Source organism: Erinaceus europaeus, chromosome 11 (assembly GCF_950295315.1).
Source record: "Erinaceus europaeus chromosome 11, mEriEur2.1, whole genome shotgun sequence".
In the NCBI taxonomy this organism is placed as follows: Eukaryota; Metazoa; Chordata; class Mammalia; order Eulipotyphla; family Erinaceidae; genus Erinaceus; species Erinaceus europaeus.
Window position 1 is genome coordinate 79,054,747 of NC_080172.1, and position 27,961 is coordinate 79,082,707.

Genomic DNA, 27,961 nt, shown 5'->3' on the forward strand with positions numbered 1-27,961 from the left:
ATAAATAAATAAATAAACAAATGGATAAATGGATAAGAGCAAGAATCAAAGGCTAAAATTTTAGCAATTAAAATTTGGGGATAGAGGACCTAATGGGGGCTGTATTGTTATGTAGGAAGACTGAGAAATGTTTTGCATGTACAAACTATTGTATTTAATATTCAATGTAAAACATTAACCGCCCCCAGTAAAGAAATTAAAATATATAAAAAAAATAAAATAAAATAAAATTTGGGGAGATTTTAATGGTTTACAAAACAGGCTCTTACCTGAGACTCTGAGGTCCCAGGTTCAATCCCTGGCACCACCATAAACCAGAGGTGAGCAGTACTTTGGTATAAATGTGTTATTAATTAACAAATAAATTAATTTTTCAGGGTTGGTGAAATAGTTCATTTGAATATAGTGTGGTACTTTGCTATGTATCCAGACAGATTTGAGCCTAGCCTCCACTTCATTGAAGGAAACTTCAAGGCTAGACTTTCTTTCACTCTCTCTGTTATTATCTTCAGGAAAAAAAAATTTTTTTTGACAAAGATGTTGTCTGGAATCAGGAGAAAGGAAACTCTTGAGAGGAAACTCCAAGTTGGTCTTGAGTGTGAGAGTGAGAACCCCTTAAAGCTTGCTAAAATCTTCACTGTAGGCCCCATCTCCAAAACTTCTGATTCAATTGGTCTGTGATGGGATTAGGGATATGGAATTTTTGTTTTTATAATGTGACTCTAAGTATTACTGGTGTGTGTCACCTGCCACCCACTCTTTTAGAAACACTCCTGCTAGCATCAGCTCTGGTGTTTTGAGATCCCTGAATTGTCTGACAACTACTGATGCAACCATTGAAGAAACCAAATGAAATTAGGGGCTACTATAATCAAACCAATAATAGTCCTTTTTTTTCTTGTTTTCTGTTAAGTGAAGTAACAATGCATTATTACATTATGTAACTTTCAAGTGAGCACCACTAAAATTCAACTTCATTTAATTCACCACTGAACCAGTAAAAAGATATTAAGCAAGCAAGAAAAAAAAAATTGTGTGTGCCTCTTCCAACTAGTTAAACTTCATGTCAGCAATGAGGTAGCCGCAATGGCATCAAAAATCCTCAGGTAGACTTAATTTGTCTCAAAATACTGCTAGATCTTTAGGGGGAAGTCTTATAAGTAATTAAAGAAAAATCCCTCCCTTTGCATATTTTATTTCAAAAGTTGTTACTAGGTGTTATCATGAGTCAATAGATCTTAACCAGGAAAAGGAATTTTTACTCCCTCCTTTAGTTGAAGTGCTACCCAGTTTTCTGTACAGGGGTTTGACTGCAGACAGTAAGTGAAGATCTTTTCTGTTTATATACATCACTGCATATGCCACACCAACAGTGGGTCCCTAGACTATCAACACAGAAGAGGAATCCCACCTTCATAAAAGGGATGAAAGCACCGAGACTATCAAAATATGTCTCAGCATTGTTTCAGACAGTCAGTGAGAGGGAGTAAAATTTGAAGAAAAAAAAAAGAAAGAAAAAATTCTGACTGGTCTTGGTCTCTAGGTACCCTTTTCAATATGATCAAAACATCAAAGCATTTACTCTTGAGCAAAGAAGAAGGAAATCTCTAATTTTGACAGATCTATCTATTAATAATAATAATTAGTGAGCACTGAACTCTCCAGAGGAGCTAAGTTACTTCTAGTTATCACTTAGTGCTTTAAACACCAAGATTTTAGCACCAGGCAGCTCAAGGTTGAGGCCTACTATACCCTTTATTATATGTATGATTTGGAGACTGTCATTTACTTCTCTGAAGGTCAAGGTTTTTTATCAGTTAACTAAGGATAATAATAGAGCCCAGATAATAGTGTTGTTATGGAGAGTAAATGAAAAGTCTGATAGGTTGTCTGGTGCAGAAAGAATTTTTTTATGTCAGTTATTTTCACTCCCCTACAAATCCATGAGAGTAGGAACTGGTTTACAATCAGAGCCTCAATCCTAATACAGATCCTGGTATATATTTTATATTCTATTAATGATTTTGAAATAATATGAAAGAGCAAAGAATGTAGAGAGGGAATGAATGACAGACTGTAGATGATAAAAAAAAAAAAAATCTAATCCCAAAACAAAGAATGGGAAGTTTTCAGAGGCTGTATGTTGATCTAGAATGCAATAATATGTAAAATACACAAATTTATTTATTTATTTATTTTTGCCACTGGGGTTATCACTGGGGCGTGTGCCAGCACTACCAATCCATTGCTCTCAATGGTCATTTTTTCCTTTTTTTTTTCTTTCTACTTTTATTTGACAGGAAAGAGAGAAATTGAGAAGGGAGGAGAAGATAAAGAGGGAGAGAGAGAGATAGACACCTGCAGACCTGCTTCACCACTCATGAAGCAGACCCCCTGCAGGTGCGGAGCTGAGGCTAGAACCTGAGTCCTTGTGCATGGTGATATGTGCACTTAACTGACTGTACCACTGTCCAACCCCCAAATTCACTGCTTTTACAAGCAGATGATCAAGTGTCATTAGGTGGCATTGGTATCTCATCATGTCTTCCAGGGTAACTACAGCAAAAGAAGAGATAACAGGATTTCCAATCCTCAGCTTGCAAGTGACACACAACACCTCTACTTATATTGAATGACTACAACTAATAATACTTCCCAGATGTAAAGCCAGTAGGGAATAGAATGTGCCAGATGACAAAAGAAAAATGAGACCCACAGAGAAGCACTTAGCAGTCTCTATAATGCCATGCATCCTGATATCAAAGTTTAAGAAAAGTCACTTGTCAAAAGATGTATAAAATTATATATACTGATGCCAAGCAGATAGCACAGAGGATTAAAAAACATATTTTTCATGCATGAGGCTCAGTGATCCCAGACTCAACCCCAACAGGACCATAAACCAGAGTTGAGCAGTATTCCAGTAAAAGAAAGGACAGGATGCGAGGAAGAAAGGAAGGAAGGGGAGAAAAAGAAGGAATATAGATATGAAAAGAATCAACAAAAATAGTTATACTAAATTATTTTTGTTTCAAATATATATTTATTTATTTTTGGATAGAGCAGAAAGAAATTAAGAGTGAGCAAAAAAAAAGACAGAGAGAGATACTACAGCACTGCTTCATTGCTTATGTGGGTCAGGAACTTGAACTTGTGTCCTCACACATGGTAACATGTGCAATCTATGAAGTGTGCCACTGCCTAGCCCCTAGTTTTTTGGGTTTGTTTTGCTTTGTTTGCCTCCAGGGTTATCACTGGGGCTAGATGCCTGCACTACATATCCACTGCTCCTGGAGGCCATTTTTTCCATTTTGTTGCTGTAGTTGTTATTATTGCTATTGTTGTTGTTGGATTAGACAGATAGAAATTGAGAGAGGAGGGGAAGACAGAGAGAGGGAGAGAAAAATAGAGACCTGAAAACCTGCTCCACAGCTTGTGAAATGACCCCTCTGCAGGTGAGGAGCAAGGGGCTCCAGCCAGGACCCTTGCACAGGTCCTTGCACTTCGTACTATCTGCGCTTAACCTGGTGCACTGTTGGTCTGCTTCTAAATTCTGCTTCTAAGACCCCTTCTGTTTCATTGGTTTAATCCCCCTGCTTAACACTGTATTCTATTTACAAAACCACTGTTAACTAAGCACCACCCTGCCTCCAGGGCATTGGTTTAATCCTCACTGTTTTGCATGCTTTTTCCTTCTCCCCACCCCCTATCCTACGCACATCCTCTTCAGACCTGACACTTCTGCTTCCAGATATATAAGGACAGGATTGTGATTAGAGATAGCTTAGATTGCACTGCATTCCACATGAATAAAGACTGAACTGCATCTCTCTCTCCCGCCCGCGAAGCTAGCCTGGTAGTGCACCACCTCCTGGCCCCCAGGTTTTTTTTCATAACCTTATGGTATAGTTATTTGTTGTCATGTATGCTCAGGTGCATAGGAGAGGTCTCACTGAAGTACAATATATTTTGAGCTGAAGTAAGCATATCTCTTTCTATAACTTTTACTCTGTTGCTTTTACAGACACAGGCAAATATAAACTATAACATAAATAAATCCACCTTCTTTTAGTTTGCCTTACATAATAATCCTCTCCATTCACATTAATCTAAGCCCTAGAAGGTGAAAGAGAGATACAAATGTCTGTTGATACCTAATATTTCCAGGTTCCTCGGGGGAATGGGCTAGCCCATTGGCCCCCAGAAACAGGCAGAGAGCGGGGGACCTCGGGCCAGCAATGGCAGGAGTGAGCTCACTGAGTGGTCTTCCAACACACTGTGGCAGCGGAAGGAGCAGTAAACCACCCAGGGCACCGTGGCAGTGGACAGGGCACTTTATTGTTTTGGTTACAAGATTAAATGGGTAGCTGTGTGGAGAAGGCAGCCCAGCCAACCAATGAGACTAACATCTCCTTTTAAGGAAAGAGAGAACAAGCAAGGGAAAGGGTATAGAAAGTGATGTCGGAATGGGGAAATAGAAACTTAAAGAAGGCAAACCCTGCCAGAGGAGGGAGGGAGGAGGTGTTCTGTGGAGACTGATAGGTGGGTTGGAATTCCCCTGCATACTCCTGCAGGTCTTGCTCAATCACAACAGCTGACATGCCAAGGGGAAACTAACAGACAAGCTTCCAGGGGGTTAACCGTCCATCCTCAGCCACGCATAAGACCCACATAACATTTGCTGAGAGATAGCAGCATATTAGGAATGGATGTTTCTGACATATTATGTGCTCTGAAAAAGCCTTCGTTCTTATTGACAATACACGGAAACTTTGGCACTGAATAGCCAACTGACGTGGGATCAAGCCAACATCACCAAAGACAACTAAATTAATACAAAGTTATTTCTTCGGGGGTCGGGTGGTAGCCAGCAGGTTAAGCACACATGGTGCAAAGTGCAAGGACCAGCATAATGATCCAGGTTTGAGCCCTGGCTCCCCACCTGCGGGGGGGGGGGGGTCGCTTCATGAGCAGTGAGGCAGGTCTTCAGGTGTCTATCTTTCTCTACCCCTCTGTTTTCCCCTCCTCTCTCTCTTTCTCTCTGTCCTATCAAACAACAACGACAGAAATAACAGCAATAGTAATAACCACAAAAAAATAACAAACAACAAGGGCAACAAAACGGAAAAAAAATGGCCTCCAGGTGCAGTGGATTCTTAATGCAGGCACTGAGCCCCAGCTATAACCCTGGAGGCAAAAAAGGAAAAAAACCCTATAATGTGTGCACTAAACAGGGAAAATTTAAAAAAATATCTTACTTCTTCTGGTGATATAAATTCAATAAAGATAGCTATTAAATTCATTCATAGAACTTCATCAATATTTAAATTTGACCAGAATAAGTCACAGGTAATCTGGTCACAGTCCAAAACTACAACATAACTTTAGTTTGTATGATTTTTGGAGTAGAACTAGTTCTTTCTATTGTTCATACATTTCTGAGAAAACTATTAGGATATAAATGTCTTAGAATTAATGCACTTTAGTCTAACTCCATCCTAAGTGTTCATTCTAGCTTCATTTGGTGAACAACCATTTCCAAAATCTCAGTAACTTAGAGCAAACAACATTTTTACTTTGGTGGTTGAGGGTCAGCCATTGTGGATTGGTTTGACTTTTTTTTTCTGAACCAATTAGATCAGGATCAGGCTTATAGTTCAAGTTAGGAGCAGTTCTTTGTTGAGACATGCTATTCTCACAGCAAAGAGAAAAGCAAGGGTGCTGTGCACAATGCACAGTGTTCCTTAAATCTCCTGCTCAGATGTAGTATACATCATGTCCACTCATAAACTACTGGCTAAAGCCAGTCATACAGCCAAGGGATAGAGATGTTTATTCCCCTTCATTGAGCACACAGAAAGGTACATACCTCACCCTCAGGTGGGAATGTATAATCCTCTTGTAAGAAGAGTGCATATTCGAGAACAATATAATCTACCATGGTAAGTAACCAATATGAAATCTTTTTCATCTTAATATCCCTAGGGCCTAGCACAGGTGTCCAATGAATATTTATTAAATTGCATTGAATATTCATTGTATTGAATGAATATATCATTTCAGTGCAAGTCAGTCCTCTGAAAGAAAGCATTTTATTGTTATATCTATCACCTCTATTATCATCAAATGATATTTTTAATTATAATGTATGCCCAGTACATATCTGAGCATTCTACAAGTGACAATAGATTTTATCGATTACCTTGAGTAGTTTAGCAATCTGAAAGAGAAAAAAGGTAGAAAAATAATTCTGAGAAAAGACATTAGCATACATACTCGTTATTAACATAGAAACTGACAATTTTCTTTTTGAAAATAGTGGTGATGAAGCCAATCAAACACTGAAGGAATTCAAACTTGTTTATCAGAATTATCTTGGGAATTAAGATTTAACTTATAATTTAAAATCTACTAGGAACACTTTTGGAGTGGTAACAGTAGAAATAATAAGGATATATGAACAATTATATTCTGAGGACTTAGAAACTGTTTTCTTGGACCTGTTAATGTTGAAGGCAGTCAGTAAAATTTTTACAAGGTTGATGCACAAAATGAAGATTGAGTGTTCAGCCAGAATGAGCTCAGAATACAATTAAAATTGGGGGTGCATTTGGAAAATGGTTGGTTATGCTGTCTTGGGATAAAAGCACAAGCAAAATAAAATTCTGCCAGCCCCCTCTTAGGGATCTGCATATACAGGCTATGGTACAGCACACTTTATCACAGAAATCACTCGTTTTAATTTGCATCCATTTCAGAAGTTGGTCACGGGCAAATTCACACATCCAGAAACTGGCTTTTCCTCAAAGATACCAGTATACTACACATTACATTACAAGAATCCTGACTAATACCTTTATCCTCTAAAACAATGCAATCCCTCCCTAATTGTAACTGGAAATTGTACCAAAGTTATCATTTGTGCTCAGTGAGTTTGTGAATAAATTCATTATGCTGTTGAAATCCCAGCATTTCTTATCTCCTGCCACTTTGAAGACTCTGGTTATATTACTAGCACTGCCCTGTTAGCTGCCAGCTGCTGGAGCTGGAGGCAGCTAAGAAGTGAATTCTTAAGTTGAGAAATTCCTCCTTTAGGAAACTCAGTTTTTGACTTGCAAACATGACCCAGGAACCCAACGGAGCTATCAGGAGAACCACCTGAATCATCGATCCATCAAACTATTATAAAAGTCTATGTCTTCTCAAGAACAGATCAGAGTCAGGCTTAAACAAAATGCTGCCAGTAGTGGTAACCCTGTTTTCTGAGTAGACAAGACTAAGAGACCAGTTGTACCTTCGTTGAAGGAAAACTTGTACAAATACCAATCTGAAAATAGTAGCCAGTAAAGCCAAGTGAGCTCTTTGCTTTGAAATCCTTTCCTAAATATATCTGTCTTATGCATTTAAAGTTTGATGTTACCTTTGAGGGAATAAGCCAGCATTGCTGATTAAAAGAATATTTATTTTCTTACAATGCCACATAAGCCGCATACATTTGCCTGCTGCCAAACTATAATTAATTTCCTAGTGTGCACTGCCTGTCTCCAAATGTGTATGGAGCCACCTCGTATTTCTCATTAAAATGGATCCTGAAGGCACTTTGTTATTGTTTAGTCTCAGGGAAAAAAAAATGTATTGACAGGAGTTTTCTTTTTCTATCAACATCATTGTTTTATAAATGTTAGGTATAAGAGATTTTTTTTGCATATCTTTGAAGTATTCCTTATCAATAATTCATTCAGAATCACAAAGAAATAAAATAGCTGGGTGGTCGAAACTGTAGCAATGTTAGGGAAATCACATCTGCTTTTAAATCATATTACTGAGATAAAGCTTCATTGAAGTCACAGTAACATCCACAAGTCCATGAGCTTCCCTTTGTGCTCAATTCAGATACTCATTTTAGTTTAGTATTGAGATGTTTTAACAGCATTCCAGATGACAGCATCAGGGTGTGGGAATTCACATATTTACTTATATTATTTAGATGTCTTCTAAAAAAAAACCAGAGCATGTGTGCAGTCATCAGCCTTTGCCTTGTGTCATGGATAATTATCTTTTGATACTGAAATTTTGTTTATCCTATGTTTATACTATGCCCACCAAAAAGGGATTATTCCTTTTCAGTGATGATTAATGCAGACCGGTCTGTTGCTAGCACTACATAAATGTTAAATAACAGGCAATATCACTTTTGTAATGAGTAACATCTACTTAGCAAAAGAATATAATTCAATCTTGTAACACATTTGTCAAAAACATCTTCTACAGAATTCATATAAAAGTCAGACTGTCCATTTTACTTTTTAGTGTCTTATAAAAGACCAAGCTTGTTAATGATTCCAACAATAGGTTAAAGAAAAACAGCCATTAGCTCTTTTGCTAAAACAATCTTCCACTCTCTTCACTGATTTGAAAAGTTAATAATGCAAATGGTTATCTCATAGCATTGAGCTTTTAAGTTGAAGAACCTTTTTCTTAGAGTATAAAATAACAATAAAATGTTAGAGTACATATAAAAATTAAAAAATGCATTTTCTTGGCATTATTAGACATCTTGGAGACCTTGAAGTTAATCTTGTTTTAAAAAATATAAATGAAGTAAAATGTTAGTGAAGGAGTTCTGCTTATAAACATACATCTGAAAAATCTCTTTTTCTTTTATTGTCACCAGAACTTCACTTCAGGTTAATAATATTTAATATTTAATATTTTAATGGATAAAGGGAAAAATCCCACAGCACCAAGTCTTCCTCTAATTCAGTGGGGTCCAGGAGGCTAAAACCTATAGCATGTTCATGACAAAGCAGGAGCACTATCCACATGAGCTATTTTTGTAGCAAAAAAATTATCTCTTGACATACTAAGAAAACTATCCAAATGTCCTCTGAGGGTAATATAAACACCCTTCAGTGACTGCTTTTGAATCAAAAGCAATACCATGTTATACAGTATAAAAAGCATCTTGATTATCACTTCATCCTCTCAACCACAACAAAACACAACATTGTACAAAGCTATGTGTTGAATATAAATAAGCAATAATTTATCATCATTTTTCTTTGCCCTCCACAAAATATTTCAGTTTTTTTTTACTTTGTGCAAGTATTCATCACATCTAGTTCATTTATTCAAACTTAGTAGTGAAATTATATTTTGAAAAATTTAGAAAGTGACTGCATGGTGAGTGTGGAAATAATCTTATAAACACTATTAATTGTGATCTATTTTAAAGTTAAGATAACACCTTACTCTTGTGAGAATGTCATACATCAAAAATGATAGTAACAGGGAGTCTGGCGGTTGCACTGTGGGTTAAGCACATGGGGTGCAAAGCACAAGGACAGGCTTAAGGATCCCGGTTCGAGCCCTGGTTCCCCACCTGCAGGAGAGTCGCTTCACAGGCGGTGAAGCAGGTCTGCAGGTGTCTATTTTTCTCTCTCCCTCTCTGTCTTCCCTTTCTCTCTCCATTTCTCTCTGTCCTATCTAACAATGACAACATCATCAATAATAACTACAACAACAATGAAAAACAACAAGGGCAACAAAAGGGAAAATATATATAAAAAATAGAAATTAAAAAAATGATAGTAACAGTAAATGCTAGCGAGATTGTGGGAGCAAAGGAAGCATCCTGCACTGTAAATTGGTCCATTCCCTGGAGAACTCTCAGGAGGCTAGAAATGGACCTACCGTATGATCTTATAATTCCTTTCCTGGGGATATATATTTTTTTTCTTATTTATTTAAGAAAGGAGACATTAACAAAATCATAGGATGGGGGGGTACAACTCCACACAATTCCTACCACCTAATCTTCATAGCCCATCCCCTCCCCAATAGCTTTCCCATTCTCTATCTCTTGGGGATAGATCTTAAGGAACCAAACACATTCATCCCAAAAGATATGTGTATACCTATGTCTACAGCAGCACAATTTAGAGTGTCCAAAACCTAGAAGAAACCTAGGTGTCCAATAACAGATGAGAGGCTGAATAAATTATAGTATATGTATGCAATGGAATACTACTCAGCTATTAAGAATAATGAATTCACCTTTTCACCTCATCTTGGATGCAGTTTGAAGGAATCATGTTAAGTGAGATAAAGAAGAAAGAGTAGGATGAATATGGAATGATATCAATCATAAACATAAGTTGAGAAATAAGAACAGAAAGGGAAAACAATGTAGAACTTGGACTGGGTTTGATTTATTGCACCAAAGTAAAGGACTTTGGGGGGAGGGGAGTGGGGAGGTTTTCAAGTCCTGATGGAGGAGGACCTGGGCTGGAGGTGATTTGTGTTTTTAAGAAAACTGTAAATTTTACATATGTACCAATAATTGTATTTGCTGTAAACCATTAATTCCCTCAATTAAAAAAAAAAAACCTTGTAAAGAGAAGTGACTGCAAAGAAAAATAAAGTTAGCTTTACTTTTCACAAGTAAATATTGTAGGGCTAAAAAGAAGACATTCTGTACCCTGCCCACACCATTTAATTCTTCAGATACTAAGCAAATAGGAAAAAAAAAAAAAAATCAAACAATGTTGGATAGTATGCCAGCTCCCCCTGGCTTCTGCTTAACCATATGCCTATATAGGGATAGATTTAATCCCATTCAAAGCTTTGGTCTATTTACATAAATCACTTTTACATTTACATAAAGCACTCCAGGGCATTGGTGGTTCAGTGATAGGATTCTCGCCTGCTCTGCCCCCTCCTTGTCACACTCTGATTTTCACCAGTCACTTTTCTCTCCACCCTCTCTATGTCACATCCTGTTTCCACCCTACTTGGCAAGTATATATAAAGACAGCATTGTGAGTTTTAGGGTACTTGAGTTTAGCTTAGCTCTTCTTAGATTGGGCTGCGTCCTGCATGAATAAAGAGATACTGCCTACAGCTCAACCATGAGTCCCTGGTTGTCTGTTACCAGCCCGTGAAGCCAGCCCGGCAAAAACAACATAACCCGTCGAAAACAACAAAACAATCATTAGGCAGATTTATAAAGAAAAAAGTGAAGAGAAATTTCCTCAGAAATAGTTTGTGTCCCATGTATGTGGGAGAAGTCTAGAAATTTGAGTAACCTAGATACAATTGTAAATAGCTCTGCTAACACAGAAAGACTGAAAAGAAAAAATGGGGGTTCGGGGGAGAGCTAGCTAGGAAGAAAAATTACTCCCAAAGGTAATGGGGCAAAGTTCAGGCAGGCAGACTTAAATTCCTCCTTCTCTATTAATTAAGGACAAAGAAATGGAGTCTTCTCAGAGAAAAAGAAACCCTTACAGAGAAAACTCTTCCTGTGTATTGTTTAGTATTTTTGATCAAGAGCCCTTTCCATGAAATAAATCTTTTTCCAAGAACATATTTTGGAGTGAATGATTTTGATTTTGCTTCCCTACAAACACACAAATGAAAGCTTATCTCAACTTTTCATTTATGAGTTTTCAGCAATAGCAGGCAGTACATGGGTGTACCTTATACTAGGATCTAAAAAAACAGGTTTTACTCTATTTCATTGTATTCAAGAACCATGAAAACCACAAAGATTTTGCAAATTGAGTAATAAGTAATAAAATAGATTCAAGCTGCGTAATACAGTATTTTGAGAGGAACTGTTAACATATCATCAATGGTGTACAAATAAATTAAATCCAACATACTTTAATATTTAATCAGCTATTAGTCTAGTATAGAATTCTGGTTTGAATTTATGTCTGTTAGACTAAAAACTGGTTCTTAAATATTACTAATAGGATTTCCAGAACTTCTACGGGTTGACTGAACTACCACATACAAAGAATACAAATAGATGTTAATATCATTCTCTCTGTCCTATCCAACAACTACAACATCAATAATAACAACAATAACTACAACAACAATAAAAAAAGGGCAACAAAAAGGAAAATAAATAAAATTTAAAAAATAAGTAAAAAATGTAACATATAAATTTTTCCCATTTTTTTTCCTTATGGTCCTGCCTTCGCTTCCTTTCTAAGTCATATCTATATCTATTTCTACTTCCAACCATCCTGTCTTTTTTCTCTTCTCTCTTACATAAGAGAAACAGTGACTGGTTTCCTCTTTTGTTTTGTTTTGTTTTCAGATTTGCTTCCCTTTCAGTGATGGTCCTGGTGGAACTGATCAACTTCCCCTATCTTTTATCCCTCTGGCAGTATGGACCAAAATTCTTTGGGGGGCACAGAAGGTGGGAGTTCTGGCTTCTGTAATTGTTTCTCCACTGGAAATGGCCATTGGTAGGTTTTAGCAAAGATTTATTTAATATTAACTAGAAGCCATATAATGCTTAAACATTTTACCTGCATAACTGTGCTATTCCTTTCCAGTGCCCTATGAAGTAGATACTATTGTGCCATTCAATAAATGAAGAAAAGATTATACAGAGAAATTTGACATTTAATAGGGTACAGCTAGTGGGATACAGCTCTGGAGAGGTGAGGTTCCAGGACACAATGGTGACGTCATCTGCCCAGGGAGCTGACCCTAATGTTGTATGTTTATAATCACCAACTTTATTGCCATCTACTTTTCAAATTTGAATAATACAAATCCAAGGAAGAATATAGACAATTTATATATTGAATTACTAAATCCCTATTGATAAAGAGCTCAGCGAACACACAGTAATAAAGAACTTAAACTGTATACATTTAATAAAAACAATGTAAATGGGACGATTTACTTTAGTGTTGATTATAGTAAGGAGAAAAAAATCTCACTGATTTTAAATGGACATTTATCATACTGCTTTGCACGAATTAGCAACAAAGTATTTTATCCACACAGAATAAAACAGTTCTATTGCTGTATTTTGTAATTGTCAGATATCTACAATATGAAATTATTTTCAAAAAAGATAAAATAGCCTGGAAGCTCTGAAGAGGGGACTGTTAAATTTTTCAGATTTTATCAGAAAGATACTATCTATCAGGTTCAGCTATGGAAGCTTTCTGAAATTACCTTGGCTTACACTCAATTCCCAGCACACCTAAAAATGGTATATATATCCTCCCATTTTGATAAGGAATATCTATTCAGAAGTTTCAGCTAATCTATTTCTGAGAACATTCACCCAATGTTTCTAGTTCATTTCAACACATCTGTGTCAAATACTCCTTTAAGCATGCCTCTCCCACCCTCACTCTTTGTCCAATATCTCAAGTAAAAGTCAATCATACACATATATTAAGTGTGCAAAATAAAACATATGCATTAAAGGCTATATATTAGGAGACAGAAACCAATGTACCTTTTGTATGTTTGGGCTATGAGTAAGCAACACAATATGTCAAGTATCTTGACATTAAGTCAAAGAGTGTGAAGTCAGGGTTTAAACATTGTAACAAAATGCCTGAAAGATTGTAGGCAAAAATTCTTGGAATTTATGTCCTGTTAATTACTAGATTTTGGACCTTGGGAAAAATATTAGCATATTCTTCTCATCTGCAAAAGTGGGATATTTTTGTTCCTCAGCCTGAGTAAAGCCCTACCACTTCTGGGCATGGAACATTAGGAAAGTTGTCAAACCTCTCCATATAATCTTTTCTTCATTTGTTGAAGGGCACAATAGTATCTACTTCATAAGGCATTGGAAAGGAATAACATAGTTATATAGGTAAAATGTGTAAGCATTGTATGACATTTATTTAACAGTAAATAAATCTTTGCTAAAATAAATAAATCTTCACTACTATTTACACTCTCAGTAGAGGAAAGGATAGAGCCTGAGTGTTTTTTAGGAATCATTTCCTATACATTATTGAATGAATGATCATTCTGCAAACTACAACTTTAGCTGAATACTCTCCTATAGTTTCATTTTTACTGTTAGTATACAACACATTGTTATAAATTTGAGTTAAAATGGAGTTATATTTCTAATTGTCTGTCATTAGACAAGATTAGGAACTTTCAATAAATCCCAAACTATGTTACCAAGAGTTTTGCACACATATTATGAATATATACTTAAACAATTCACTTTTGCAGGAAAATTTGGGAAGAATTCAAAAGCTGTTAATTTTAAACAACTTTTTAAAAGAACCTTATTTTCAGACTTCTAATGGAGAAAGCAAACAGTCACTTTTAGGGTTTTTTCCCAATTAGAACCAGAATCATTCCTAATTCAGTGTCTTTACTAACCTTAAAAGAAAGAAAACATTTGGTCCACAAATTAATATTCTGAAGCAGATTCCAAAAATCACCACCAGCAAACTGTTTGCTAGCTACTATATGCTGTCTTTCTTTAAAATACAATATATTTAGTCATTTTATTGAGGGGTTAATAGTTTACAGTACAATTGTTGACACATGGGTAAAATTTCCCATACAATCATGAGAAGGGTCTATAAAACTTTATGTCATCCCTAACTTTAAGATGTACTTTTAAAATCTACCCTGCTGTGACTATCTAATATCTAATACGAATTTTGAATTTGTATTTAAATTTCTTTTAGTGTTTCAGTAACAATTCAAATATACTAATTGTTTTTGTTTTCTCCAGTGTTTCACATTTAATGCAAGATCTGAAATTACATTGATGTAACAGTAATACTCCAGGTCTAATCTCAAATTGTTTTGTAGAAAGAATAGTTTAATGTAAGTTTGGCAGAAGAAATTCTACTTTTCACATTGCAAAGACACCAGAAAAATACTTTATTTTTCATATTTTATCATAGTGCCTAGCCAATGTAAAGTAATGCTGTCTCAAAATGTATTGGGTCTACTGAAGTGTGTCTTCAGAGAAAAGGTTTTTTTCATGGAGAGGAACTAGCTTTGCCTGTGTGTCTGATCAGAAGATTATCTAGTTGAAGTGAACTGCTATTTGACACTAAGTGAGAAGCATCAGTAGAAGCTAAATAAAAACCCAGGAGACAGCTCTTGCTTTGAACTAAAAATGGAGGCAGCAAACCACCATGTGTAAATATCTAGCAAGCCCATCAGACTGAGGTCTCCTTTCGTTCTAGGAGGCAAATCTGCAGCCTATTTGCTAGCCATCAAGGTTTCCCAAAAGGAAATTCGCTTTCTAATGCTGGAGAGTGTTGACGATGACTTTAATTTCACAGGGGCAAATTGAAAAAAAGAGAGAGAGAATAAAATAAAACATTTTGCTTTTCAGTGGCACACATGCATCTGTATTTTTTGCAATCACTTCCTAATAGATTTTTTAAAAATCAGCTGTTTATTGGGGAAACAAGTATAAACAAAATATTCTTGCAAAGACTTCTCAAATAGAGAATTTAAAATCAAAATCTTATAACTATGAGAAGATAGCTATCTGAAATGTGTAGTTTAATTAATTAATACTTTCTTTCTTACCACCAGGGTTAACAGTGGGACTTGTCATTCACTGAACAAGGATTACACTTTTTTTTATCTTTTAATGATGGAAACAAAAAGAGAGAGAGGAAAGTAAAAAGAAAGAGAGAGAATAGGGGTGTGATCCAGGTTCCAGATGTCATCAGGATGCCAGCCAGGCTTCCCTAGACTGAAGACCCCACCAATGTGTCCTGGAGCCCCGCTTCCCCAGAGACCCACCCTACTAGGGAAAGAGAGAGGCAGACTGGGAGTATGGACCGACCAGTCAACGCCCATGTTCAGCGGGGAAGCAATTACAGAAGCCAGACCTTCTACCTTCTGCAACCCACAATGACCCTGGGTCCATGCTCCCAGGATAGAGAATGGGAAACCTATCAGGGGAGGGGGTGGGATATGGAGATTGGGTGGCGGGAATTGTGTGGAGTCGTACCCCTCCTACCCTATGGTTTTGTTAATTAATCCTTTCTTAAATAAAAAAGAAAAAAGAAAAAGAAATATAAAAAAAAGAATAGGGATGTGAAGAGAGATACCTGCTGCCAGCTCCCGTGCTCGTGAACCTTCCCCCCTGCAGGTGGGGACCTGGGTGGGGCTTGAACCTGGGTTCCTTCCCATGGTAGGTAAATGTACTTTACTGAGTGAACCACCACCTGGCCCCTGTTTAATATACTTTATAAGTGTCATGTAATTACCCTGAGATAACATGTATAGAAAAATGAAATTATGGACTATTTTTAGGTAGAAGATAGATTTGCCACTTAGATGTCAAATCTAGAATAATTCAGCTACCCCTAAAAAGAAGGGAATTGGGGTGGCGGGGAACAACTACTCCAAGCCTATATATCTTATGTGTTCCTAATAGGCAACCTGTGAATCTACCTTTTACACTGCCGAAGTTAGGTCCAGAGTTAGATCATGTTAGCATTACAACAAAATTAAAAAGTTACTATTTTTTTCCCTGTTAGCCAGAGAGATAGAAGTCACCCCAATAAGGGGAGTGATACTTTGGTTTCTCTCACTTTTTCTCTCACTAAAATAAAGATACAATTTTTTCCTTCATATAATCAAATAACTACTTTTAAAAAAGAACCCTGCGGCTCTATTTAAAAAAAAAAAAAGTAGGTGGGGGAGGGGATGCTGGAAAACCTCACTCCAAAGCTTGAGGGAGAATGACTGAAACTGTCTCCAAGAACTGTTGACAAGAAAAACATCAAGCTACAATGATCAAATACACTATTCAGTAAACAAGAAAATAGTATTTCCACTCAAGTAAAAATACACTGTGATTGTGTTTAATTAAATTAATTAAAACTTGGCCTTCTAATATTTTTGTTTCAAGAAATAATATGTTAAAGAATGGAGAAGATAGCAATTTAAGATGTCAACATATAATTCTCATTGTCAAAAATGTAGTCATAGAAGGGAGGGCTTCTAAAGTTAGAACCCAGTATAACTATTGAGCTGAACTCATCTTCAAAGGCTATACTAAACACTTAATTAGGCTATTTCTGCAAGGAAGGAACTGGTAAATCAATATAATCTAATATGCTTTTGGCAAGGGCAAGAAAGAATGATCACGATTGCTTGCCATGTGTTTACTCTTCAGGCCTTTTAATGGGGACCTTTAGCTAAAGAAAAATACAGTCAAAGCAGAAGAGTTTGAAAGAATTTTTAATAGAAGAATCCTGACTTCAGGAGACCAGCTTATGTATAGGACATATGTCATTATATAAGCCCTCCTTGGAATTCTTAACTACATTTTTAAATCCCATAAGTTTGATAAGTGCCTGCTTTCCCCCCCCCAAACCATTAAACAGAGGGAATAGAATGATCAGAAGATTTCATGCTTTTAAAGTATAGATATGTTACCTATGAAAGTTAGTGATATTTTCAGTATGACCAATTGTAATACAAAAATTTATTAATTTACAGGGCAACAAGAGTAAAAAAATTTAAATAATTTACCTAACATCTTCTAGTCTCTTTGTAAAAAGATTATGATAGGTCAAATATTTTTTAACATTTATCCTCCAGTGCATATAATATTGTTAAAAAATTATTGTAATTTGTTAAAATAGTAAAGAATTATTTTTTAGGATTTATTTATTTAATAGTTTATTTTTTTACCAAGATACCATACAGGTATGACTATCGGTGATTCTAGGGATAGTGCCTGGGACCTCTTTCATGCAAGGCATGTTTTATACCCTTGCACTATGTTTCTAGCCCAATATGAAAAACGTTATTTAGAGCACTAACAGTAGGTATCAAGATTGTGACAATAAGACGAAAATGGTTGAGCTCAACTCCACTCTAAATACAAGAACACTCACTGAGGATTTCTAGTGAACAAATGGGATGAGGGTGTCGGTGGATGGGAATTTACTAAAAGTAGATAGACATCAAGAGGGGAAGGAATTCTTGCTAAACTGACATAGAAGTATTTTTTGTTAAAAAGTAGTTCCGTTATATTCCATGGGGCCTGTGGCTATACTAGGTTTTTTTTTTTTTCCCTGAAAATGAAATCTTTTATGCAGGTGGATCTAAGTTATTGTCCAGGGAGATGATTTCATGGCTTGAAAAAGGGCCAGAAAGCTGGATCAGGGAAGAGAGTAGCTCCCAGATTTGGGAAAGGGGTATAAATATTGTTGACTGACTGTAAACCCCGTCAATTTGATGTGATCTGGGACCCATATTCAGCTTAGGAGCCTATGTGACCTCTGCATCCCTGTAGATCTGAGCTCACATTCTGTGGTCATGAATGGGAACATTCCACACTTCCCCAATATCAGGACCCATCTTCCTCAGTTGTAGCATAGAGTATGTTGTCCAGCCTCCCTTCAGAGGATGGAACATTCTCTACTGTTGTTGATCCAAGTTGAAGGCAAGGTCCTATGGGGACCCACAAAGGGGTCTATTTTGTTGTTCCTGATAGAGATGACCAGCAAAAAAATAAAAATAGTATAGCCACAGGCCCTTTGGAATATAACTAAAATATGTCTACTAGCTATCCACAAAACAGAGACAGCCCTCAACTCTTCATCTGCACTACTGCAGCATTTAGGTTCATGATTAGTCAACAACTTGTTTGGTTTTATATGTTAACTCTTTTTTTCAGCCACCAGGTGCTAGCATGATGCCAACCAGACTTCCCTGGACAGACATCCCCACCAATAAGTCCTGGAGCTCTGATACCCTGCCCCACTAGGGAAAGAGAGAGGCAGGCTGGGAGTATGGATCGAGCTGCCAAAGTCCATGTTCAGCGGGGAAGCAATTACAGAAGCTAGACCTTCTACCTTCTGCATCCTACAATGATCTTGGGTCCATACTTCCAGGGGGTTAAAGAATAGGAAAGCCATCAGGGGAGGTGATGGGATACAAAGTTCTGGCAGTAGGAATTGTGTGGAGTTGTACCCCCCTGCTTATCCTGTGGTTTAGTCAGTGTTTCCTTTTTATAAATAAATAAACAAAGGAGTTCAGAATAATCAAGTTTGGGCCATATGGAGTTCAAACAAATGATATCAAGAGTGAGGGAGGGAGGGACATTATCACAATTGACTTAGCAAGATTCTATCTACAACTAATCTATACAAACCCAGCAAGGGCAGAGGCAACCTGGAGAGCTAGTCAAGAACTGACTCCAAGGAACCGGACTCAAGTTCAATTAGGATAAGTTTATTTGTCAATGAGTAGGTTGCAGTACAACAGCAGGTACGAGATTAGAATTAGAAGAAGCAGAAAGTATAATTCAAGGTCAAAAACAGATTAGGAAAGCACAAAATAAGAAATTGCCCCTCAAAAGGAGAATTTCTTCTAGCAACTATATTATAGACAAAAATTTAGGCTTACACAAGAGTCAAATCGAAAGAAGCAAATCTGAATCCATTAAAGTTTGATCTCACAACTCAAATAGCACAAAAGAGCCCAGGAACAGAAAGAAAAAAAAATAGGTTCCTGGGTTCTTAAGAGTATCTAATAATCTGGGGGCAGGGGGAAATTGATCTTTCCTAAATTCTGGAAAAACAAATGAACAAAAACCCTCAAGCACATCTTTAGGCAGATTGAAAGGGGTAGATAAGTTGTGCATCTTTTCCCTAAACTTAGACTTCCCCTTTTGCAATCATGTTTTCTGCTTCTAAATTCTCAACAATTATACCTCCATGGGCCATTGTCAGTGAGAAATAGTTCTGTCTTATTTTTCTCATATTAATTCACTGGAGTTTCTACTACATAAGAGCAAAAAGAGAACAAGTCTCCCTGGTTCAAATTGCAAATCTGGATAAGCCACATCCTAACTGACTCAAAACTCAACTTCATTTCACAGCAGATTTGAAATATCAATTCCGGCTTTAGTGATATTATAAATTTACTTTTCATGGAAATTCAGAGTTTCTCAAACTCTATTGAACAAAAATATGACTATCTTGCTCTCTTAAAATGCAAATTCATAAATCCCACTCTCAAAAATATAATTTTTATTTATTTATTTTGGATAGAGACAGAGAAAAATTGAGAAGGGAAGATGATATTAAGATGGAGAGAATAGACAGACATCTGCAGCACTACTTCACCATTCGTGAAATCCCCCCCTGCAGGGAGCATGAACCCAGGTTCTTACATATTGCAATGTGTGCACTCAACTAGGTGTGCCACCACTTAACCCCTCAAAAATATGATTGAATCTTGTCTGGGATTTATAAACATACATGTTTAATAATACTTCCAGGAATACTCATTTTTAAGAATTCATCCAGGAGGGTCCAGGTGGTGGCACACCTGGTTGAGTGCACAAGTTACAATGCACAAAGACCCAGGTTTGAGACCCTGGTCCCCACCTGTAGAGGGAAAGCTCTGAGAGTGGTAAAGCAGTGCTGCAGGTGTCTCTCTGTTTCTCTCCTTCTCTATCTCCCTTCACCTCTCAATTTCTGACTGTTTCTATCCAACAAATAAATAAAGATAATTAAATAACAGAAGAAGAATACATCCAGGATAAGGGCAAGAGACCAGCACTCTTTAATGATGGTGTTTAAGTCACCTCATCATTTGGGACTTTAGTCAGAGAATCCTTGGATTCCCACATAGATTTGATGGGACTAGACCTCTAATAGGTTCCTCTCTCTACCATCACCAGTCACTTCCATTGGGAATATCATTATAAGCCCTCTTGTGGGTCTCTATAGGACCTTTCCCTCAATGTAGAATAACAGTGGTAGGGACTGGCCCACTATCCAAAGGGAGGCCAGGTCAACCTACTTTGCCGCTGGAGGAAGACTAGCCATGAAATAAGTACAGCCTCAAATGTTCCAAGCTGTGATCATGTACTGTGAGCTCAGACTGAAAAGGATGCAGAGGTTACACAGGCTGCTGTGCTAAATATGAATAGATACGGGCCCTAGATCAGAGGATAGGGTTTACAGTTAATGGTATTAATATACTTTTTATATAATTTATGTATTTGGGAACTACTCACTGCCCTGATCCAGCTTCCTAGTCCTATTCTCAACTCTAACATCATCTTCCCAGACAATACTTGTTGTCTACCTGTTTGTTACTATCGAGCTAACTAAAATCATGGCCCCCCTTGGAATTTACCTAAAATAGACTTCTAGCTTCTTCCAACATGAAGACTCTTAGTTTCATCTTCTCTAATTTTACCTTTAGGTTCTTGTTTATTGAACAATTTGTCCTGCTTTATATCTTGACTTGGTTAGAATTTTGGTCAGCAACCAAGTTACAGATGCTACCATGACATCATCCTGACTTCCCTGGGCAGGTGCCCTCATCAGTGTATCTTGGAACCTCAGCTTACCCCACTAGGGAAAGATAGAAACAGGCTGGATGTATGGATTGACCTGCCAATGTCCATATTCAGTGGAGAAGCAATTATAGAAACCAGACCTTCCACCTTCTTCCCCCCATAAAAAATTTGGTCCATACCTCCAGAGTGATAAAAAATAGGGAGCCTTCCAATGGAGGAGATGGGATATAGAACTCTGGTGGTGGGAAATGTGAGGAATTGTGCCCCTGTTATCCTAAAATCTTGTTAAGCATTATTAATTATTAATCACTAATAAAAAATTAAAATGTGTACATCCAGAAGATTTTGATACATTCTTTGAGAATTTATGTCTAGTCAAAATCATAGGTGTCAAAACTCTCCTGATTCCAGTAACCCATTATTTAGGTCAAATTGAAAGTAGTATTGGTGCATTGAGGAGTAAAAATTTTTATGAGAATGAATCTAATTAATATGTCTCATACTATAAGTAGAAGCACAATTATAAATCTGTTTTAAAAAATTGTGCTTTTAATCACTCTTTGACTAAGACTTATTTTCATAATCCAAGAAAAGGAATATTGTTGTGCAGTCAAAGAATCACATCCTCTGCTAAGTGCCACTATAGAAAGGTCACTGATTCACTATAGCCAAATGTATTTTTCAACTCCCAAAATTAAGGCAATCTATAAAGAAATGTTCATTTATTAACAACTTGTGTTTGACAGTTTATTTCATGTCAGCCTCCAGCTTTCCTTTGCAAGCTTATTTGCATAATGTGTTATTATGTCTAAATGGAAAACTAAATGCCTCCATGTGGTCTTTAAATGACAAGTGCTTGTCAGCTTCATGCAATATTCAGAAGTAATAGATCCAAATCACAACAGCACTCACTGAGATGTTAAAAAAAACTTGTTGTGTATCCTTCCTTGACAAATTTACACTTTGGTACAGAATTGTCAATTAGACATTCCATGTGTTAAACAGTTTAGTTCAACTGTGAAGGAATTTACTGTAGCTTTATTCTACAGTGTTCTAAGTAATTACAGTTCACATTACTTTAAAAAAAAATGAAGCAATTTGGGAAATAATCTCAGAATGACCTTGGCTAGATAATCTTCAAGAACTTTCATTATTTTAGAACACATGAAAGTTTTATGACAATATTTTAAAATTTGTATCAGTTTACTTATTTATTTAATGAGATAGAGAATCGGAACATCATTTCTGTATATTTGATATTGAGGATAGACTTTAAGATATAAAAATTTTACAATCTACCTATGAGTTACCTACCTGGTCACTGATACTGTGTTTAAGAATTTGAAATAGCCATTGTAGGACACTAATTTTTTTAAAATTTAATTCTTAGGACTAATGAAATGGTATTGGTTTTAGTACTTTTTATTTTTAACAAAAAACAGAGGATTTGGAAAAAGTTTTGCTGCATCTTTTTCCCCCTCATATATTTAGGATAGACCTCACTTTAACATATATATCCAGATTAACATTTATCTGCAATAGGATTGAACACACTAGATGCCCTCTACATAGCTCACTGAAAAGGATTCATTTTGTCTCAAGAGTCTTTTCACTTGGGAGGAAAACAGTAATGATGTAACTTCAAAATATCCATTCATGTAGCTTTTTTCATTTCATGCTGTCTTCCTTCTCTTCCCACTTGAATTTTCCTCAAAAAAATAATAATAACTAAATAAGTTAAGTCAAAAAATTCAAATCTGAAGTTACTGATGACCCTCAGTGGGCCCTCATCTGGAAGATGCTCAAGAAAGAGAAACATAAAACACTGATGGAGGCTAAACAATGGTTTAGCAATCCTTGGCACTTTAAAGCAAAACAGGGTAGGGCAGAGAATCCCACAGAGAGGCAAGATTGACCTGGCCACTAAAGAGAGGACCAAGAAGGTTTAATTTATATGCCTCCCATGGACCCTCTACACAAACTGAATGGGCAGGCATGGAATGAGAGAGCTGACAGTGTGACTGATTTCCTTGAGTGGATCACCCAGAACTTAGTTGATTTTGGACTTTGAGTGATGACATTCTGTACACCAAGTGTTAGTTGGTGGGAAATGTGCTTTTAGGGATGTTTGACCCTCATCCTGACCTAGAAAATGATGATGTGTTCAATAGGTTTTGTTGGGGAGGCATGGTTCTGGTGATGGATGGAAAATGAGTGGTCAGAAGCTGACCTCAGAATAACAGACCCAGTGAACCCAGATAATGGCCTTTAGAAGTCAGTTCCTATGAGATCTTAAAATATAGCCACAGAGAAAGAATCCAAAACAGTGTGATAAAAGTAAGCAGTTAGAGAGACTGATTTATAAAAGAGAAAAAGAATTTGATCCAGAACTATGGGAATCATGAAACAGTGAATACAGAAAGTAACTAAACAGCACAGTAGTTGAGTCCTCTTATTTTACAGAAAACAAAAGAGAACCAGAAAAGAAGTTACACATGATTTAACCAGCTGTTTCATGGAAGAGTTGGTCATACATTTGGATAATATATCACTTAATCATGGTTGTTTTCACTATGTTACACTGAGAAAATGTCAGTTTATCCAAGTCCTCACCAACTCTCCAGGCATAAAGTAAAGCTGGTTTAACATACAGATAGTACGTCTAATCCTGTTTCATTTACTATCCTAGATGTTCATGTACTTTATTTATTTTTATAAATATTAACATCATTAATATAGTATCAAGAGGAAAAATCCACAGACCAAATTGAGACTGAAAAATTATTTTCTCTGAGGGAGCCTAATAAACTATTCTAATTATAGTATACATCTGCTTGAGTTTCTTCTTGGCAGGATAACACAATATTAATTCACCCAATTAATCAACATGTATTTTAGCACCTATTCATATTCATACACACACACACATCTATATATATATATATATATATGAATCAAGAAATGGTGTATAATCTGGTTGGAGCACAAATGTTATCATTTGCAAGGATATGTGTTGAAACCCCTAGTCCTTGACTTCGGGGGGGAAGCTTTATGATTGGTAAAGCAAAGCTGAAAGTGCCTCTCTCCCTCTATGTCTTCGCTTCCCTCTCAATTTCTCTCTGCCCTATCAAATTAAATAATACACATATGTATTATTTAATTTTATATTATACATAAATTAAATAATACATACATTATGAATTAGGTGCCAGGTATTGTTTTACAAAAGATTGAGATAATAGCAATGAACAAGACCTAGGAAGTCCTTAAATTCATAGTACTTAGATTCTGGGGGCAAGCACTAACTATACCAAATAATTTATAGTAAGATCTTAGAAGTGATAAGCACAATGTAGAAAAATGAAGCCAACTCAGTGAATGAGAGCACTAGTCTATTCCATGATCATTATCCATTTAACTATTTAACTATTAGGATTAACTCATAAGAGAATTTTGCAGACTAAAACTGCATTTTCAGTATGTGATTTTCAATATCCTTTTTTGTCACATAACATACTTTGTGAAATGAAAAACAAAAGGAAAAAAGAAGGCAATGGATAGTTATTGTTACAACCAAATTATTTGGCAATTGGGTTAAGTTTGAAAATTCCATTGTTAGAATTTTCTGTATCATACAATATCTCACCGTAATTTATGTTCTTTTATGCTATTTATATATAGCGGTATCTTATAAAGTAACACCACTGGTTGCTTCTGTTCTCCCTGGTCAAAACTTTTAGGAGATTTACTATTTCAAAGAACAATTAATTATTATAAATCTATTAACAATTTTAACCCATTGTTAAAATTCAATCTGATTACTAATTTGAAGTCTTAAGTGCTTAGATTGAAGGAATTCAGCCTATGGTCTATGCATCAAAAAGTTTGAGACATTCAATCCATTTTCCCCCTCTCATATTAATTAAATAGTTCTTTGTGATATTGTAAGTTAATAGGAGTGTATATTAACACTATTCCCACCACCAAAGTTCTGTCCCCCCCCCCCCACTGCCACCGCCCAATGAAGCTGAACATCTACCCTCACCCTCCACCCAAGATTTTTACTTTGGTACTGTACTCCAAACTCAGTCAGATTCTGTTTTGAGTTTCCCTTTCTGTTCTTCTTTCTCAACTTCTGTTTATGAGTGTGATCATCCCATACTCATCTTTGTCTTTCTGACTTATCTCACTTAACATAATTCCTTCTAGCTCCATCCAAGATGGGTCAAAGAAGGTGGGCTCATTGTTCTTAATATCTGCATAATATTCCATTGTGTAATACCACAGCTTTCTCAATCATTCATCTGTTATTGGGCCCCTGGTTTGCTTCCAGGTTTTAGCTATTATGAATTGTGCTGCTATGAACACGCCCCTTGAATCTAAAATAGACCTACTAGCTATTTCCAAAACTGAGACCTCAAATCTTCATCTGCAATATCCTTGCCTTTAGGTTCATGATTAGTCAACAATTTGTTCTCCTTTTATCTTAAATCTTTTTCAGCTACCAGGTTTCAGATTCTAGCATGATACCAACCTGACTTTCCTAGGAAGATGACCCCACCATGTGTCTTAGAGTCCCTACTCCCCAGATCCTTGCCCTACAAGGGAAAGAGAGAGACATGCTGGGAGCATGGATTAACCTGCCAAAGCCCATGTTCAGCAGAGAAGCCATTATGGAAGCCAGATCTTCCACCTTCTGTATCCCACAATAATCAGGGGTCCATATTCCCAGAGGAGCAAAGAATAGGGAAGCTATCAAGGTAGGGGATTGGATATGGAGCTCTGGGGGCATTGTGTGGAAATGTATCTCTCTTATGCTATAGTCTTGTCAATATTTCCATTTTATAAATGAAAAAAAAATTTTAAGCAGGACAAATTACTTCATAAATAAGAACCCAAAATTAGAAATAGAGCAGATGAAATTAGGGATCTTCCTGTAAGAAGAAGTCTATTTTAAGTATATTTAAGAGCCAGTAACTTTTGTAAATTTTACTGGAGCCTGATAGTTAACATACAGGTAGTGTCACTGAGTATGCCAACACTCCCTTGTGGAGGCTGTCTATTTCTGTATCTCCTGATCTGCATGAAGTTTGTGTGGGCTTCTTCTGGTTGTTGTTTCTCTTAGTCTGTGCTCACAAGACCTTATTTCACTGTGTGTGTTAGGCAGTGCACAGTCCGTCATACTTATATTTGGAAATGCTTTGACCAATGCTGCAAGGTGCGTTTCTCTAAATATTTCCTTTCACAAAACTACTCGATAATTTCACTAATGTGGGATCTAGAAAACTGATACACATAAACTTTCAAAAAAAAATAGAAGCAAGCAAATTGTTTCTAAAACTGTAAGAAATATGGTGGTTATCTCTGGGAGGTGGGAGGGTGGAGGACACAGACCTTTGGTGGTGGGTGTGATGTGGAACTAGACTGTGTAATCTTAAAACCATGTATCCCCACTATTAATCACAAATAAAAATGAATATGAAAAAAGAAAGAAAAGAGGAAAGAAAAGAATTCCAGTTCTATTGTGAATAACTTTAAGAAATCCTGAATTAAATAATATAAAATATATGTATTTCTGTAAAACCCTTCAGGGGATATGAATAGAAATTTATAACTGGATCTCTACAGGATATGACCAGAGTGGTACCTTGATACTCCTTGTTAATTGGTTCCAGAAGGTATTATGAGTGGTGAAGAGGTTATATACTGAACAAACTCCCTGAAAGTAATAAAAATTTAAGTAATCTGAGGGCTGGGTACTGATGTACCCAGTTGAGTAAATTTTTCAATGCACAAGGACCTAGGTTCAAACCCCTAGTCCTCATATGCATGGAAAAAAAATTCACAAGTGGTGAATCAGTGTTACAGGTGTCTTTCTCTTTCTCTCTATCCCTCCCTTCCCTAAGATTTCTCTCTGTCTCTATCTAATAAATAATATACAAAATTAAGCAAACAAAAATATTTAAATAATCTGTTTCTGAATCCCTTCACATTTTACTTGATGATTTATAAATTTCTGGTTTTTTACAGTCTTAAAACTAGACAGATGCTCTTCCACAGGAGGCCTATATGCCACCAAGGTGCTGCCAACACGTCTCTAGTGATTCCTGAGAAATTCCAGCACATTTTTCGAGTCCTCAATACCACATCTATAAGAGTCAGAAAATAGCCTTTGCCATTACTGCAATTAAGTGTATGGGGTGAAGATAGACTTATGTACTGTTGAGGAAAGCTGATATTGACCTGACCAATAGGGCAGGAGAATTTACTGAGGATAAAGTGACATATGTGATAATGTTTAAGCAGAATCCACACCAGTACAAGATACCTGATTGGTTTTTGAACAAACAATAGGATGTGAAGGATGAAAAATACAGTCAGATCCAGGCTAATAATTTGGACAACAAACTCCATGAATACCTGGAGCAACTTAATAAAATTCGGGCCCACAGAGGGCTGTGCCACCTCTGGGGATGCTGTGTCTGTGGCCAACACATCCATACCACAGGACAGTATGGCCACACCATAGGGGTGTCCAAGAAGAGGAAATAAATCCAGGCAGTGTCAATAAATACTTTATATATCTGTGGGGGGGAAGCTAGACAGACATAAAAAGACAGATATAAAAAGCAATAATAAACTTCCATGATGGAGCTATGGAAAACTAGTCATGGAAACTTGGCTCCTTTGCAGGGAAACAATACTACAACAAAATTAATCAACAAATTTCATCAGATAACTGCTGGGATTTTTTATTTTAAAAAAGAAACATTATTATCTGAATGTTGGTGATTATAGTGAATGCCTGAAGACAGCAACAGCAGGATGGGAGGGGAGAAGGACTCAAGAAGACACATAGCACCA

General features: G+C 36.5%; 1 pseudogene; it reads left to right on the forward strand.

Annotated features, from left to right (window-relative positions):
• The first annotated feature begins 537 nt into the window (after positions 1–537).
• On the forward strand, positions 538–27,649 carry LOC103120970 (small ribosomal subunit protein uS13-like; annotated as a pseudogene).
• Positions 27,650–27,961: the final 312 nt, after the last annotated feature.